Raw genomic sequence first — 18,506 nt, 5'->3', positions numbered from 1 at the left:
AGAGAGAGATCAAAGAGCAAAGAACTTTTGCCCAAGTTAAGTGGAAGGATCCTTTAACAGGAGATTGGCACAGGCCTGATCTGGTTTTAACATGGGGTCAAGGACATGTTTGTGTTATTTTGCAGGAAGAAAGTAAATCCCGCTGGTTCCCTGAGCATTGCGTTAGGATTGTGGAGGCTCAATCAGATGACACAAACGCTGACACATTGGGCTTACATGCCGGATCCCCCGATTGTGCACCCTACAACTTGGAAGGGAGTTGAAGTACTCATTCACGTCAATAGATCAGCATACAATACAGCCCCGGATCCCTTCATCCAGCACAGCAAGATGGGAAATATCTCAGCTTCAGACATTGGAATTCCTTTTTGCTTTACCACCAGCTCTAAAGGCTCCATTCCAGGCTGTATTATAATGCTATCCATGACTCATAAAATTTGGATCCCGGACAAAAATCAAATGTACAATATACAGATGACATCTTTCTCAAGTGAACACCCACTTCATGCAAATTCTTCTCCATCCGATATGATACCCCATTGCATTAACTCTTCACAAATAGTAGTATCTATAGGAGAGCCTCATCCAATAAGGTGCAGGCATGTACAACCATTTGTTACCAATATTTCTGGAACTAACTCTCAATTAATGGACTAGTCTGGAGCTAATCTTACTAACAGGTACAATCTTGGACTGTGGTGGATGAATGGGCATCCTCAACATCATGTTTGGATGCTGGTGGCTGCACTCGACAACATAACCTGGCCCAATTAATCACTTTTAAAAAATATTACGAATTGTGTATCACCGCCCAATGTCATTATGTATTGACTGTTTAATATCTCTGTAGGAGCTTATTATTTTAATGTAGTCTGTTCTAATTCTTCTTTTACTAATTGCTTGTATAGCGGCATAACTAAATCCATACTTATTGTTAGACAACCATCTTTTGTTATGCTTTCTGTAAATATTTCTAAAACTTGGTATAAAAGTTCTGGCTGACATTGCCCCATTTGTTAGGAAATGGAAAAACTTGGAAAAAATGATATTAAGTGAAGTAAGCCAGACCCAAAGAAATATAGGTCCCATGGTTTCCCTTATTTGCAATATCTAGTATATGTATGAGTCAAGCAGAAAAGGTCAGATAATGTGATGTTAGGAAAATGAACCCTTAGATATGTATTTTAATGTTTTTTTTCTTTCATGCATTTGTTTCTAACGCATTTATAAGGTTATCTCTTTGTTGCTTTGTATGTCCCTCCCCCACAGTATAACCACTGCTTTCACTATATTTGATGTCAGTATAACTTGTAGAGGAGATGGGGGAAAAACAAGTCGTTCAAGGATATAGGTGGACCTGTTGCAACAATGAGAAGTACAAGTTGTCATGTCAAAAACCAGCTTTACAACGTTGGAGCACAGTCAACAGAAAAGCTGTGGCTCTGAAAATTTGAGCATTTTTCCCCAGTAGCAAGCAAGCATTTCCTTTTTTTATAATGTGAGACTAGGGATTGAAGTAGGTATCTGATGCTTTTGCTCATTGGCTCGGCTGCAGTTGCTCTACCACCTGAGTCATACCTCCCACACCAAGCACTTCCTCATGGAACAGCAGACACAGTCCGGCCCCTCTAATTCAGTTCACTCCTCACCCTAACTTCTGCCCCCACGTGGACCTGATCAGCTCAAAGGAATCAGGACGAGGGACAAATCCTCACAGGTTCAACATAAAGGATGCTACTGAAAAGATTTTTATGGCAAGGCCCATGGGAGCTGAGTGCCTTGTCTACACCCACTAAGCTCCACGAACCCTCACATCTTCAGCTCTCTGGAAGCTCTCAAAACCGCTTATATTGTACTTTTTTAATGCAGATTTCATTGGATGGGGAAGACTGTGTCAAAGTTTGATCAAGCAGAAAGGGTGTGACAGGGTGCTGACTGTGCCTGGCCTAGCAGAGCCTCTGCCTGCACTCTGTGGCCCTCCGGTTGGCACGTAGGGCTGGACCCTTCCTGAAACTGGTAAAGAGATGTACTGTCAGACACTGGTCAGGATTCTGCTGTGATGGCTCTGAGATGGAAAAGCAGGGTGCGATAGTTACCATGGCCGTCCTCTGAAACGAAGCTCAGGTTCTATGGCCTGCATTCCAGAGGGAGTTAATGAGCCAGAAACTGAGCACCCAGATCCACCTGTACAGTCCAGTCCCACCTGTACATTCTTAGGTTCCCATTCACCCATGGTGTTGCACACAGCAAGGCTGTGTGTAGAGCACATGGGCAACAAAAATGGCGCTGAGAGAGGTAGTTGAGTGGGCAGAGCCCGATTTGCTTTATGTTTATTGCATAATCAGACCGTGGAAGCTTAGGTGCATGATAGGGTGTGAACTTGACAGTGATTGGTTCTTTTCCTCCCCTGCCATGCCACCCGCTCTTTTTGCTTTAAAAAGGGCTTGTTGTGTGTTAATAAATGAGTTTTTCTGCTTGACTTGACTCTCCACTGTGTCTGATTGTCTCCCAGGCAAAGGGAGGCTGGGGAACCGGTGAGCTGCCACACTTACATTTCCTTGGACCCCGTCCATCTTCGAGGAACAGACAAAGACCCGACATCTGGCACCCAACTTGGGGCATGAAAGGAAAAGATGCCTGCCAAGGCTAAGCAGTCTCTCAGGGAAAGTGAAACCCTTAGTATGGGTAATGCTATCTCACAGAAGAAGGAGGAGGAGGCAACATTAGGCCTTAGGGAGTAAAAGAGGACTTGAGAAGTGGGAAGGAAAAGGAATGGGTCAAATTTGACTGATAATGCACTGAATCATGCACAGTGGAAGTTAAAACAAGGGTGAAAGTTACCCCCTCTGACTCAGGTGTCCCTGACTGTCCCTTACTGTCGTAGGCCTCCTATCTATTCCCCCAGTTGGAGGGGAGGTACATCACCCTAAGCAACCTGCGAGAGGGACCTGCAAGACCTGGACCCCTATCAACTTTCCACAGAGGGGCCGAGGGCTGGAGAAGTAACCTACTCAGAGGCCTACCCTGCAAAGGAAGGGCCACCCGGGAGCCTGGACTCTAGGACACAGGATTTGCTTTCCGAAGCAGATCAGGTCAATCTGACACCAGGAGCTAACAGCCACTTGGAATGGTGTCCATGGGAAGCTAAGGACCTTAAAGAGGTCCACAAGGCGGTGGTGGAGGATGGTCCAAACTCTCCTTGGCCCAGACCCTATTACAGGACATTGCTTATCACCTGTGTGTCCCTAAAGAATGGCTGGATGTGGCCAAAGCCATCCTCACCAGTTCTCAGTTTATTAAATGGTGTGCTTTCTTTAAGGAGGAATGCAGAGTGCGGGCGGAGAATAAATGGTAGGGTCAACCCAAGATACCTATTACTTATGCCATGTTAACAGAGACATGGGAAGGGCACTCCACTGGCATCCAACAGGCCACAATTCCTGGTCCATACTGTGACCAGGTGAGGCAGGCAGGACCTGCTGCATGGTACAAACTGGATGATGGGCCTACTGAGTTCCCCAGAGCAGGAGTGAGACAAAAACCTGGTGAGTCTCTAGCTAAGTTTGTAGACCGAGTCCAACAGAGTATTAACTGCAAGCTGCCAGCAGGGAACCTCTGAGATCAGTTTGTAAAGCTGCTGGTCTGGGAAGGGATGAATGCAGACCACCGCATGGCCTGCGGGGATTGAGAGAGAGTTCCCTGAGCAGATGGGTGGTGGCCTCGCAGGATGTGGAAACGCAACAGCACCAGTCCCAATCACTAGCTTTAGCCTTACAGGCTCAGACATCGGCAATGACTGAGGCTATTACCCATCACCTGCAGCCCAGGGCCAAGGAACCCCAATACCATTGGGGAGAGGGATTTGTTTTAAATATGGGTAGGAGGGGCACTTTAAGAGGGACTCTTTACAATAATCCCTGACCAACTGGACCAGGGGAGGGGAGGGGGTGGCAAACTGCCCCCTACACCCTGCCCCAGGTGCAGGAAGTGATACCATTCGGAAAAGGATTGCCGATCCAAGTTTGATTTAGATGGAAAGCCTTTAAACTAGGGTAGCGGCATTCTCCAGCCCCATTAACTCAAGGAGGAACCCCCTCTGCTGCGAGGCCCAGGCAGCCTCGTGGCAGGATGACCCAGGCCCATTGGACCGCCCCACTGGTGGAGGGACTCCGCCCTATAATGAGTATTCTCAAAGCATAGGCGGGAAGCAGTTTCACTGGAGCAGATGGAACCGTACTCAGGGAGGAGGAAGTGCCCTTGGACTGGAAGCTTGCACCTGGGCCCCCAATATTGGGAGTAGTGGCCAACTACCAGTCCAAAGAGATGGTCACCCTTATGAAATGGACTAACCCAGATGGAGAGCAGGGAAAGATACTCCCTTTAGTGGCAAAGAACCTCACTGCCAACTTACTAGGTCAAAACTTGCTAAGACAAATGGATGCTGTGGTCACTACAGACCATGGAACATCCTATGATGATATCCTGGATGGGGAAGAAGCACAAAGGCTTAAACAGGATCTAGAGGGAATTAAGGAAAAGGATTTTTTTAACTTTAATAATTACAGAGAAGAACATAGGGGACCCGCTCGGGTACACCCCCAATCCTAAAGGCCACTCCCCCAACCCCAGTACCTCCCATTAGGTGGAAGCCAGGAAGCCCTATCTGGGTGGAGCAGTGGCCCTTGACCAAACCTAAACTTGTAGCCCTCCACCTTCTGGTGGAGGAACAGAAAAACCTTGGGCACATACTCCCTTCTGCGAATCCTTGGAACACGCCCCTATATGTTATTCAAAAAGCCTCTGATGCTTGGCATATGCTCCAAGATCTAAGTAAGATAAATGAAAGGATGGAGCTAGTAAGACCTCCCCTAAGAGGCAGGCCCTGAACTCCTGCTGTACGTTCAGAATATACCTTGGTTGTGATTGATATATCCACCTGCATCCAGATGACTGGGAGAAGTTTGCTTTCTCCATCCCTTCTAGCCCAGCCTTTTGCCAACAATAACGTGGCCACACTTTTAGGGCCTATGCTTGGTTCAGATACCTCCCTTGCCTATGCCTACATGGATGATATAATCCTGGGGCACCAAGACCTTGGCCGCCTGGGGGCCTTCTGGCCCAGGTTCTCGCCATATTAAAAAAGGGGAGTTTTACCATAGCCCTCAATAAAATTCAAAAGGTACCTCCTTTTAAGGTGCTTGGAACCCACCTTACCTTGACTCAGGCCAGGCCCTTAAGCCTTTGCTGGATATTCCAGCCTCTCTGACCTTAACCCAACTTCAGAGCCTTTTAGGGAAATCATTTGGCTGTTGCCATGGGTTCCTGTCCCTAAAGATAGTCTTGGGCCCTTATTTGCCCTACTAAAGGACGGGATGCCCCATGAGCTTATTACAATTACAGACAGCCATCGGGTAATATTTTTGCAGTTCCAAGAAGCCCTGGATGCAGTTTCTCTGAGGAGGTATTCTATTTTTGAGCCCATTTCCCTTTAGCTGTTTGCAGGTGTTACACTGATTTCTGCAGTTTTAATTCAAAGGGGGGAGCCATTAGAATGGGTTCACACTCCCCTGGGGGGGGCACACCTCAGATGTACTCTCAGGCACACCAACTTGCTATTGGCAAGTGAAGGACCCAAGCCTAAAGGCATTATGGCTTGGATCCTCACTAAATTGTTTTTCTTTTTCGGGTGGCAGACGTTGAGTGGCTCAATCGAGCCAATGCTAGTCTTGCTCTCTCCTTGGAGGGGTTTCTAGGCCAAATTGACTGCATTGACCGGGAGCCTTTCCAGTCGCATGTGGCAGGCGCCATGTCTTTTGGGAAAGGTAGTGCTGTCCAGACAGCAAAGCAAAAACCTTGGCCTCATTCCTGCAGAACATGCAGGATTGGTTTTGTGAGCAGTTACTGCAGCATGATTGTGGGCTAGAGCAAAATGCCAGGCTGGCATCTTAAAGGACAGCAGTGTAGTGTCGTAGTTCTGGAGGTGGTGCTCTGAGTACTGGGTACTGTGCTTCCTGTGGCAAGTCCTATGTCAGAAAGGAAGAATCCCAGAGATCGGTGGTGCCTTGGCCTGCCTTGCCCAGCCCTGAGGCCTGAGACTGTGGCTGGGCTTGGCACTGTCTTCGGGTGGGAGCCGGTCACAGGGGTCGGTGGTTGTGGGCAGGCTGGGGGAGGGACTGCCTGCAAAGCCTCCGGGAGGCAGTAGCTGAACCGAGTCTGAACAGAGAGGAAGGATTTTTGGCAGAGAACAGTGCTGAGAGTGTAAGCTGTACCTGAACAGGAAATCTGCTGGCCACAGTGTTGCACAGGATGGGACTCAGTCTCCCATTCCTGAGGGGTACAGAGTGGCCCTGTCATGCAGCGCTCTCCCACGCACCCCCAGCTCCTATCTTGTTCTCTGTGCTGGCCATATGGGAAAACTCTGGGTACTGACAGCAAGCTTGGGTATCTTGGGGCCGAGATCCCAGGGTGACGGGGCCCAGGGTAGGCTGTGATGGGAATACCCTGCCCCTACAGACACCATCTACAATGAGGATGAGGTCCTTCTGGCCCTAACTGAGCAGCTAGGAACCATCACCAACCTGGTGGGGGGCCCAGAGAATGTGCACTGCCTGCTGGTGAGTGGCATGTAGGGTGATGGGAACAGGTTCCCATCCCCAGGGAAAAGACAGGAGCCGTGGATCCATGTTGGGAGTAGGATGGGGTGCTGTCCTGGGGTATGGCCTCAGGGCTGAAGGGCTGAGCAGAATATCAGTGCCACCCCACTGACCCGCCCCTGCAGCCCCCACTGGAGTCGCTGGCCACGGTGGAGGAGATGGTGGTGCAGGACAAGGCAGTGGAGTCCTTGTTGCCCAAGCCTTGCGGCAACAAAAGGGAATCCTGAATTAGGGAAGCCATCCGAAAGATGGAATCAGGTAGGAGTTTAGTCTACTTCTTCCATGAGGAGGTGGTCAGGGTAACGATGTAGATTTCCTCCAGGTGACTGTCAGGCTGTAGCAGCAGCTGCAGCAGGGTCTCTCAGTGGCTCCAAGGGACTGTCACACCTTGTGCTGGGCTGTAAATTTCTACACAGACTGGTTAAGAATACAAGTAATACATAGGCTTGGCAGGGTGTGGCCCCACTAGTTTTTAAGACTGTTCACACCATAGCCCAGGGCAAATTACCAAGATGACAACCTTTTTAACTAGATAGTTGTTTTTTAAATAAGGCTGATTTCTTAGGCAGATATAGAGGGCTCAGGCCTGTACTAGTATTTTCCGTGTCTTTTTTTTTTTTTTTTTTGTCTATTTTGTCACATTTTTTTTTATGACTCTGGTCCCTTGTTTTATTTTATTTTATTTTATTTTTTTTGGTCCAGTCATGGGCCTGACCTCTGGGCCTGGAGGCTGTCCCTCAGCTCTTCAGCTCAAGGTTAGCATTCTACCACTTGAGCCACAGTGCCGCTTCCGGTTTTTTCTTTATGCTTATGTGATGCTGAGGAATCAAACCCAGGACCTTAAGCATGCAAGGCAAGCGCTCTACAACTGAGCCACCTTCCCAGCCCCAGTCCCTTGTTTTAAAAAGGGGAAGATGGGCAAAGATTCATCTTCTATAACTTCTTCAAGCTGACTCAGGAGGGTTGATCCTACCTACCCAGGAACCTATAACCTTAGTCTATTTTACAAAGAGGTTTACCAGGGTTAGATGTCATTAAGAAAAATATTTTAACTGTTGATAAATGCCGGACTTTTTTTTTTAGCTACAACAGTGTAGCTTGTTTAGCACTTTGGTTTGTAAAAGCATCTTTAGGAGGACGTCTAGTGACCCTAACAATGCCTAAGTTACCTGTGCAGGCCTTTAGACAGATGTTAATAGAAACACACTCTCAGGTTTACAAACTTTTTTCTTGAGCAGATAAATTTTATGTAGCGGGAGTTAGCTCAAAAGTATTGCCTATTAGGGCTTTGGGCACATACAGGGGTAGGTATTTAAACCATCCTCCACATTTTATAACTTTAGCTTTTTAGTACTATCACAGATTAGTGACAAGTTTCTGTCCCTACAAGGTAGATAGTCATGGACTTTAGGCATGCTTACAAACTATCTTCTCATGACCTCCTGGCTCTGACCAATTTTTGAAGGGTCATGCACAAATGACTCTGGGATCCGACATTTCTGTCATCTAAGCAGTGGCTTACTGCCTCTGGAGGCTCCTCCATTCCTCTTGTCCCAGGAATGACTTCTCTACACTGGGATAAATGCCTCATTTGTATTTCCCTTAGCTGGTCGCTGGACTTGAACTCGGGGCCAGAGCTCTGTCCCTCAGCTCTACAACTCAAGGCTAGCACTCTGCTACTATGAGTCCCAAAGCAACTCTGCTTGCTCTTTCAGCATTCTGCTGGTTGAGTAGAGGTGACAGTCACACAAGGAACTTTTTCTGCCCAGGCTGGCTTTGAACCAGTTTGCAGATCAATGAGTCTTATAAAAAGCCACTTTACGCCAATTAAAAGCAACAAGGTGGTCAACATAGAAGTAGCTTTTAAGCATGCTCTTACCTGGAACTTATTAAGAGCTAAAGTTACATCTGACAAACTTATAAGACTCCTCTGTGCTTTGTTCTTGGCTTGCTGGAAACTTAAAAAACATATAAGAGCAAACTGGAATAGCAATTAAGCAATTATTTTTGTAATCTTAATTTTTCCACTTTGAGACAAATGTTAAGAACAATTTTACTTTTAAACTTTATACCCAGAAATCCATTCCTATTTCTTAAACCTCCTATTAATCTCTTTTATTATTTTATATTTTAGTTTTTAGTTACAATAAAAAAAAAAAACCATTAAAATCTTGAGGCCAAGTGTCACTTATTGCCTCTTGGCTGCTTGTTTTAAAACTGATACACATTAAAACTTTCAAATCAAATTACAATTTTTCCTTAATGCAAGAATTACCATCACCATCACTGTACCAAGAAGTTAAACTTAACACCTTTATGACTTTTAAAAACATATCCTAATTGTAGAACATCATTGAAAGCAAGTCATATTATACATTTTTTAACCTTCTTTTTAAGTCCAAGGGGAAGTTTTAGCAATACTAAGCAGATGATCACATCACTAATTTTTACCATCATGTTTCTAGTATTTCTCTGTAAAAAAAAAAAAAGGACAGAACAAAGCTGGGCCACTTGGCCCCTCCTATGGAATAGGCAAGCACCTAGTCTCACTGTTTAGGGTAAGATGAACTGCGTTTGTGCCAGCTTGTCCTCTTTTACCATGTGTGGACTCCTCCTATGGCCCATCCCAACATGTATGCTGAACTGCACTTTTGCCTGTTTACCCCTTGTCCCTAAAGATAGGTCTTTTGTTGGCTTTTAAGTTTTTTCCTTTTCTTATCTCTTCGTTTTTGAATGAAAATACACATTTTTAGACAGACAGAACAGGGAATGTCTTTGACAGTGTTAAACAAATTTTTATTTTTAAACTTTTAATATTTATCCCCAAATTTTAGCCAAGAGAACTAAATTCCAAACAGCCAAGGCATTTTTGTTGAGCCAGATAACTTGATTACAGTGTAAACAGACTTATGCATTTTATTTTATTTATTTTTTTAAATTTAATTTAATTTTATTTGTGAACATACTGTACAGAGGAGTTACAGTTACATGGGCAGGATAATGCGTACATTTCTTACCAAGCATTGCAGCCTCCTCCTTTGTTTATCCTTCACATCCCTTCCCAGCCTCCCCCCTCCCCCCCTAATCCCAATCCTTTTCCTTCCCCCCCCCCCCCCCCCCCGCACCAACGTTATAAAGCTCGTTTTGGACATGACAACTTGTACTTCTCATTGTTGCAACAGGTCCACCTGTATCCTTAAACAACTGGTTTTTCCCCATCTCCTCCACAAGTTATACTGACATCAAATATAGTGAAAGCAGGGGTTATACTGTGGGGGAGGGACATACAAAGCAACAAAGAGATAATCTTATAAATGTGTTAGAAACACATGCATGAAAGAAAAAAAAAACATTAAAATACACATCTAAGGGTTCATTTTCCTGACATCACATTATCTGACCTTTTCCGCTTGACTCATACATGTACTAGATATTACAAATAAGGGAAACCATGGGACCTACGTTTCTTTGGGCCTGGCTTACTTCACTTAATATAATTTTTTCCAAGTTTTTCCATTTCCTAACAAATGGGGCAATGTCATTCTTTCTGATGGAGGCATAGAATTCCATTGTGTATATATACCACATTTTCTTGATCCATTCATCTACTGAGGGGCATCTGGGTTGGTTCCATATCTTAGCTATGGTAAATAATGCTGCAATAAACATAGTTGTGCTGGTAGCTTTAGTGTGGTCTTGTTTGTAAACATTAGGGTAAATGCCCAAAAGTGGGATTGCTGGGTCATAGGGGAGCTCTATGTGGAGTCTTTTGAGGAACCTCCATACTGCTTTCCAAAGCGGTTGAACAAGTTTACATTCCCACCAACAATGAAGTAAGGTTCCTTTCTGTCCACATCCCCTCCAGCATCTGTTGTTGTTAGAGTTCTTGATTTTTGCCGTTCTAACTGGAGTGAGGTGATATCTCAATGTTGTTTTGATTTGCATTTCTTTTATGGCTAGGGATGGTGAACATTTCTTCATGTGTCTATTGGCCATCCTTCTTTCTTCTTCAGAGAAGCTTCTCTTTAAGTCTTTCGCCCACTTACTTATTGGGCAGTTGTTTCTTTGAGGATTTGTTGTTGGGTGGTTTAATTTTTTGAGTTCCAAGTGTATTTTAGATATGAGACCCTTGTCCGTTGTATGGCTAGTAAAGATCTTCTCCCAATCCGTGGGCTTTCTATTGATCTTGCTAGCTATGTCATTTGCCCTGCAGAAGCTCTGCAACCTTATACAATCCCATTTGTCCAACCTTTCTTTGATTTGTTGTGTTTCCGGGTCTCTATTCAGAAAATTTCGGCCTGAGCCAAGGAGACCCAGGGTTTCTCCTATTCCATCCTGTAATGTTTTCAGAGTGTCTGCTTTGAGTTCAAGGTCTTTGATCCATTTGGAGTTGATTCTGGTGCAGGGTGATATATAAGGGTCTAGGTTTAGTTTTCTACATGTAGTTAACCAGTTTTGCCAGCACCATTTACTGAAGAGGCTGTCTGTCTTCCATTCTATTGTTTTAGCTCCCTTATCGAAGATTAGATGGCTATAGGTCTGTAGGTTCATTTCTGGGTTTTCAATTCTATTCCATTGGTCCTGAGGTCTGTTCTTATGCCAATACCAAGCTGTTTTGATTACTATGGCTTTATAGTAGAGTTTGAAATTTGGTATTGATATTCCTCCAGCAGTGTTCTTTCCGTTGAGGAGCGTTTTTGCTATTCGGGGTCTTTTATTGTTCCATCTGAATTTTTGGATTGCCTCTTCTATTTCCTTGAAGAATGAGGGTGGAATTTTGATAGGTATTGCGTTGAATTTGTAGATAGCCTTGGGAAGTATTGCCATTTTCACGATGTTAATCTTTCCAATCCAGGAGCATGGGAGGTTTTGCCATTTTTTAAGTTCTGTGTTGATTTCCTTTTTCAAGATTTTAAAGTTTTCATCATAGAGGTCCTTCACTTCTTTAGTTAATTCCGAGGTATTTTATTTTTTGTGGAGCTATTACAAATGGAGTTGCTTTCCTAATTTCAGCCACACTTTTCTTATTGTTGGCATACAGAAAAGCCATTGTTATTTGGGGGTTAATTTTATAACCTGCTACTTTGCCAAAGTTTTGAATCAGCTTGAGTAATTTGGGAGTGGAGTCTATGGGATTCTTTAAATACAAGATCATGTCATCTACAAAAAGGGAGAGTTTTATTTCTTCTTTCCCTATTTGGATCCCCTTTATGTCTGCATCTTGTCTTATTGCTGTAGCTAGGCATTCTAATACTAGATTGAAGAGAAGTGGAGAGAGTGGGCATCCTTGTCTTGTTCCTGAGTTAAGAGGAAATGGCTGTAGTTTTTCACCATTGAGTATAATGCTGGCTGTAGGTTTGTCATATACAGCCTTTATTGTATTGAGGAATGTTCCATGGATTCCTAATTTTTCCAAAACCTTCATCATAAAGGGGTGTTGGATCTTGTCGAATGCTTTTTCTGCGTCTATTGAGATAACCATGTGGTTCTTATTCTTGCTCCTGTTGATGTGATGAATAATATTAATTGATTTGCGTATATTGAACCAGCTTTGCATCCCTGAAATGAATCCTGTTTGATCGTGGTGTATGATTTTTTGGATGAATTGTTGAAGTCGATTGGCCAAAATTTTGTTGAGAAGTTTTGCATCAATGTTCATCAAAGAAATGGGTCTATAGTTCTCTTTCTTTGATGAGTCCCTGCCAGGTTTTGGGATGAGGGTTATGACAGCTTCATAGAATGTGTTCGGTAGTGAGCTTTCTCTTTCAATTTCATTGAAGAGTTGGAGGAGTATTGGTGTGAGCTCTGCTTTGAAGGCCTTGTAAAATTCCGCTGTAAAACCATCTGGTCTGGACTTTTCTTAGCTGGGAGGTCTCTTATTGCTGTTTCTATTTCAATGCTTGATATGGGCCTGTTAAGCTGGTTTAACTCATCTTGGTTTAGTTTTGGGACTTATGCATTTTAAAATACCAGAATTTTTAATTTTCTAAATTAAAAAATCCTTAAAAAGTCATTTAAAACAATGGGAAAATTCTTAAAAATTTTTGGTAATGTCCAAACCTCATAACCTTTTGAATTTTAAACTTAAACTTGCCCAATTGTTACAGCATGCTGATAATTTTTCCTTTGAACATGTTCACAAACACATACAAAATGCACACAGATCTTAAAGCGCGAAAAAATCAAAATCAGTTGTATGTACATTTAAAACTGGTATCAATTCTAAAACAGAACTTGACAAGACAACAACCAAAGGCTGAGTTCGGGGCTAATGGGCCCCCAGTTTATCCCTACCCCAGAAAACATAGCAGAAAATACACTGAGTGAACAAGACAGACAAGTGGCCACAAAGACAAAATCAGGTCTCAGTGAATGGCGCGACATCTCACCACAATTCACAAGTGGGACTCCAATCTACTTACCAGGGGACTCGAATCCCCTTTACTCACCTGCGGAGGATTTTTCTTTTAGATTCCTGCAAACATTGACCCAGGGGCCTTCCAAGGTGGAGGAGAATTCCCAGTCATCTTGGGGCAAGTGAAAAAAGTCCCTAGCAGCCCTCCCCTCAGACTGACAGGTTCTCCCCCACACTAAGACCCCCTGGGCCAAGGCCTGAGGCTAAGATCTTGCTGGTGTCACTTGCAGGTGGTCAGTGGCAGTTTCATCAGGCTGCGAATTCTCCCTGCCAGCCCTTTTAAGTTATTTTTAGATCCTCCAGGTTTTTCACCCCTCACCACTCCTTTACTTCTGGATCCAGAGAGGGTGGAGGAGGTGGCAGTGAAAGGGAGAAAAAGGGTTCAGTTTAAAGTCTAAGTAACAAAGAAGGAGCTAGAGAGAAACAGATATTGAGGGGGTGTTAGCCAGCCTACTCCGGGCTCTCCCATGAGGATGAATCTGAGAGAAGAAACATTCCAAGAATTCTAAAATACATACACATAAACATTGAGACAAAACACATTTACAGCATGCGCGTTGTAGACTGTCTGACATAAAGTGCCAGAGTAAGGAAGGACCCAAATGTCCCCACAAGTGGATAGTTTACCCTGATGGGGATCCGGGGGACGTCTCCCACTGGCCCAGTTGGCTGTCTTATAGCGCGTCCACTAAGACTCTTGCCAACCCCAATACAGAACCTGCAGGCTACACAGATACCAGACAATTACAAAGCAGCAATGTTTTAACTTACAAGCCATTTGCATAATAGTGTCCCTGAATCCTTTTGTCCTTTTTTTTTTTGTTTGTTTGCTAAATTTCTAAACTAATGATTCCTTACTCTGAGAACCAGGGGCATACTTCCTTGACAAAGCAAAAGAAACTCTCTAACTGACTTTGTCCAACTTTCACTCTTCGAGCTTGAAGCATGCCCTAAAGAGCCTGCACATATAATGTGCAGCTGTTACCTTGCCCCCATAATTTCTTACTCCCGACTATACTATCACCCGCTCTCTTTCTCCAGACACATCCTCTTACCTTAGCAGGGTCCTCTGCCTTGATGCCAGGTTTTCAGGTGCCTGTTCGGGCGTCACTTACCAGAGCCTGCAGGCAACAAAAGGGAATCCTGAATTAGGGGGCAAGGATGCAGAAAAATAAAGACATAAGACAAAGGATGCGGTCGGGAGGTCTGCAGCTCAAGACTGCAACATCGTTTACTTTTAACTTTCCCTAATATATACAATTAGAAGTCAAGAGGTAACATAAAGTTACAATAGTCCAGAAAAACAAGGAAAATTTCAGTAAAAACAGAGTGCAGTAAAAACAGGACAAGGTCAACTGGTAGAAAGTAAAACAAACTCTGCAGACATAGCAAAGCAATTCCAGGCACCTGGTGTTTTTCAAGAAAGCCAGCTCCTTGTATGTGCCTACAAGTGAGCACCAGGGTCAAGATGACCTTTAAACTTTACTGTCAGCTCCCAACACCTTCTGGGCCATCTCCCACGAGCTCTAGGCCTCTGACCTCGAAGTCCACTCCATGCTGCTGGTGAAACAGCTGGTGGGGGGCAACTGGTTCACCTCCCGCACCACTGCTTGTGGCGTCTGCTCCATCTGCTACCCAGGAGTGTCCAGCGCTGTGAAGGCAGAGCTCCCCCAGTGAGTCCTGGGCTCCCCTGCCACCACCTGCCCCACCACCCCTGTCCTGCCCCCTCGGGACAGCTCACCTGCTGGGCCTCAGTGGCAGTCCCCTCCCCCCCCCACAGGTTTGTGAATGCACAGTAACCCTACCTGCTGCTCCCTTGACCTGCCATGGCTGAAGGCCCCCCTCTTCCTCTTCCTATTATCCTGCGTGAAGCCTCCTATACTCTAGGCAGCAACAAGCATGGTGCCCAGGGGTCCACCCCCTGTGATCTCTCCTGGCTCCGAGTTCGTCCTGCCCAGCATGTCTCATCCCTCCTTCATATTGACCATAGTCACCAGGTGCCGCTGTGAATGAAGCCAAGTCAGGAGCTTGCTGTGAGCTCAGACCGGCAGGTGTGCGTAGGTTAACAGGAGTCGGGGGTCCGGACACCACATGGCAAGGGCACAGTGGACAGGAAACAATATGATAGCGCAGAACTGAGGGTGCTCAGGAAGAAAGGAGGAGACAAATATGGAGAGAGACGTCCTGAATGTGCGAACTCTCCAGAAGTAACGAGTGCAGGGAGGGCTGCATGTCAGAGTGAAAACGGAAGGCTGTGCTTCCAGTGGACTGCAGGAGTGCATGGGGTGCAGAGCCTAACCTTGAGCTGAAGAGCTGAGGAACAGTGCCTAGGCCCAGAGCTCCAGCCCCACGGCCAACCAAAAAAAAAAAAAGAGGAAAAGCGCGTGGAGCGTTGCTGAGCGCTGTGGGGGAAGGGAGGCACGGGGCGTGGGTTGTCTTGGATTTGGATCATGCTCAAGACAGAGTGTGAGGTGGGTGAAGGGTGGGGTGCTCCTGGGGAGCTGGTGTGAAGAGGGCGTAGGGTGGGGGCAGGGAAAGCCTGCGTCCCCTCAGCAGGCAGGGAGCTGGTGGAGGGTGCGCGCTGCCCCTAGGCTACGAGCCTAAGTCCACATCCACGCTCTCCAAGGTAACACAGACAGGGAAGACCCCTGGGGTCGGGAATACCAGGGGTCAGGAGAGGACCAGGTGTGTATGATGTTAATAATGACACCAGACAGCTCCCCAAGGAGACCCCAGCATGTGTGTGCTGGGTGGAATGACTTTTGGCTGCATAAGGGCATGGGCGTGGAGGGAATCTGGCTAAAGCCAGTGTGAGGGGAGGGAGTGCAGGGACAGCAGGGCCTGTGGTTCAAGCCTTTCTGTGGTGGGGTGGCTGTGGGAACTTCAGGATCAGGAGGAGGCGCCTAGCTCAGAGCCCACAGTCCACTCATCACCTGTCATAGTCCCTGGATGGCTCCTTTAGGCAGGCCTGCCATCTGCTTCCTTTCCTTTTCTGTGCCCATCCCAAGAATTGAACTCAGGGCCTGGGGCATGTCCCTGAGCTTTTGTGTTCAGGGCTGGTGACTGTCTCCAGGGCATCAGTGCTACTTCTGGCTTGCTGTCACCCTGAAATTCGTTCCTGAGAAGAAAAGGGTAGAGGTGGAGAGCCCTGGACCAGAGGCCCTCCTGTCATTCAGCACAGCAGCCCTGACCTGCACCCCAGATGCTGTGGTAAGGTGGCCTCACAAAAAGGGACATGAGGAGCACTGCAGGAAATGTCACAATAGCCAAGCAAGGGACTTTCTCAAGGAGCCTTCGTGTTGCAACAATAACTTTACATTAAAAACTGTGCTTTTTCAAAAGTACACTTAATGTCCTTGTTGAATTAGCAGAAAGTCTAGAGATATGTAACATAGACCACACAGGAAAAGAAACAGTTGTGAAAATAAATTATGTATAAGAAATAAACACGGACAAGACTAAGGGAGTAACTGTCAGGAAGGAGCCTTGATGTTTGTGGTCAGTGCTACACCAGCAGGACTTCCTTCCTTCCTTCCTTCCTTCCTTCCTTCCTTCCTTCCTTCCTTCCATCCTTTCTTTCTTTCTTCTTTCCTTCCTTCCTTCCTTCCTCTTTGCTTCCTTCTCCTTCTTCCTTCTTTCCTTCTTCCTTCTTTCCTTCTTCCCTACCTACCTTCCTTTGTTTCTTCCTTCCTTCCTTCCTTTTTTGCTGGCTTTCCCTCGCTCACCTCGGTCTGTCTCTGTCTATCTGTCTATCTGTGCCCCTCATTCTCTCTTTCCTTCTTTGTGCCAATCGTGGGGCTTGAACTCTGGCATCTCTTCTATCCCTGGGATGATTTTGCTCAAAGGTAGTGCTCTATCACTTCAGCCAGAGCACCACCTCCATCCTTTTTTTCTTTTAGTGGTTTATTGGAAACAAGAGTCTCAGAGAGTTTTCTGCCTAGACTCGTTTTGAACTGTGATTCTTATATCCCGCCTCCTCAGGAAATCAGAACACAGCCATCAACCACCACCATCCAGCTGCTATTTTCTTTCCAACTACTTTATTCTCCAGAACAGAAAAGGCTTTAAGAATGATTTGCTTCATTGCATAGGGAACTATTAAAGAGAGAAAGAAAAAATCAAAAGACTCACAATAGAATTAGGAAAACATGTTAGGTGAGTTTAACCAGTTTATCTTAAACTTGACACCACCAACAGGTAATGGGGCAGATTCTCTGGAAGAAGTTGACATGATCTAATAAGCATTATTTCAAAATCTAACATTTCCACTTTCATATAATTTTGTGGGCCAGCACAATAGAGACAGATTAACACACACACAGATATATAGCACACAAATGCACATGTGTGGCCATGTGTGCACACCTCTATCTCTCAGCAGATGACTTTTATCTAGGTGTGGAGATTGTTGAATGGCCAAGCAAAGTTCAGCAGAGATGCAAGATTGGTGGTCCTCAGGGGAGGACCTTTTTTTTTCTTTGTGCAGATGAAGAGGAGGATGCAGGGAGTGGAGTGTCCGCTCAAGAGCAGGAAAGGGCTGAGGGCTGGGAAACAGCCCATAGCAAATGTCGCTATAAGGTACAGCACAGGGCTGGGGTTGTAAATCACAGACAAGCAAATGTGACAGATGAAGGACACGGTTTAAAAGGAGACAAAGGCGCTCACCAGGAGGAGGACGCTTATGATGGCTCTGGATTCGAGAGAGGCTCTGGTGGAGACACTCGTCCTCTGGATGTGTCGCATTGTCTGCTTGTGTCTGTACAGGACAAAAAGCATGGAGGTGCTGCCCCAGAGCATGAGCACCAGATACAGAACATCAGGCACCGACAGTATGGCCATGTACAGCACATCAGCAGCTGGATCGTGACGCACGGAAGAACAGTATCCATAGGACTTTAAGCTCGTCATGTTGTCATGCGCTTTGGGTCCAGTCATGTACATAAGAAAAATAATGCTCACCAGGAAGAAGACCCCCCAGCTGAGGTAGATGGTGGAGACAATGTGCTTGTGGGCTCTCCTCTTCAGCCCTGCCTACCTGGAGTCCCCCTGGCTGATGCTGACAGCAAGGAAGATGCTGAGGGAGCAAGTGCTACCCATTGACACTCCCCTGCTCACTCGGCAAAGATAGAAGAACATTTTGCACCCCACATCATTGAAGAAAATTCTCCAGCCCCAAACCTCCATGGTTTGGGGAACACCCCTAAATAGAAGAGTTAGGAGGTTGGCCACAATTAAGTGCCTAAGAATCAAGTCTGTGGCTCTCATCCTGTTCCCCATGCAGGAAAGGAATAGATAATGGGAGAGAGGAGACAAATTACCCATAAACTCAACCACAGTCTGGCCTAAGAGGATCACCCCCATAAGCACATGGGTATCTCCCATCCTCTCTGTTCCTTGAGTCTCATCCAGAGGCTCTGGCCTGGGAAACTGAGGCCTGC

This window comes from Dipodomys spectabilis, unplaced genomic scaffold, assembly GCF_019054845.1.
Source record: "Dipodomys spectabilis isolate Male_0828 unplaced genomic scaffold, ASM1905484v1 ptg000266l, whole genome shotgun sequence".
Taxonomy (NCBI): Eukaryota; Metazoa; Chordata; class Mammalia; order Rodentia; family Heteromyidae; genus Dipodomys; species Dipodomys spectabilis.
This window is presented reverse-complemented; position numbering follows the sequence as displayed.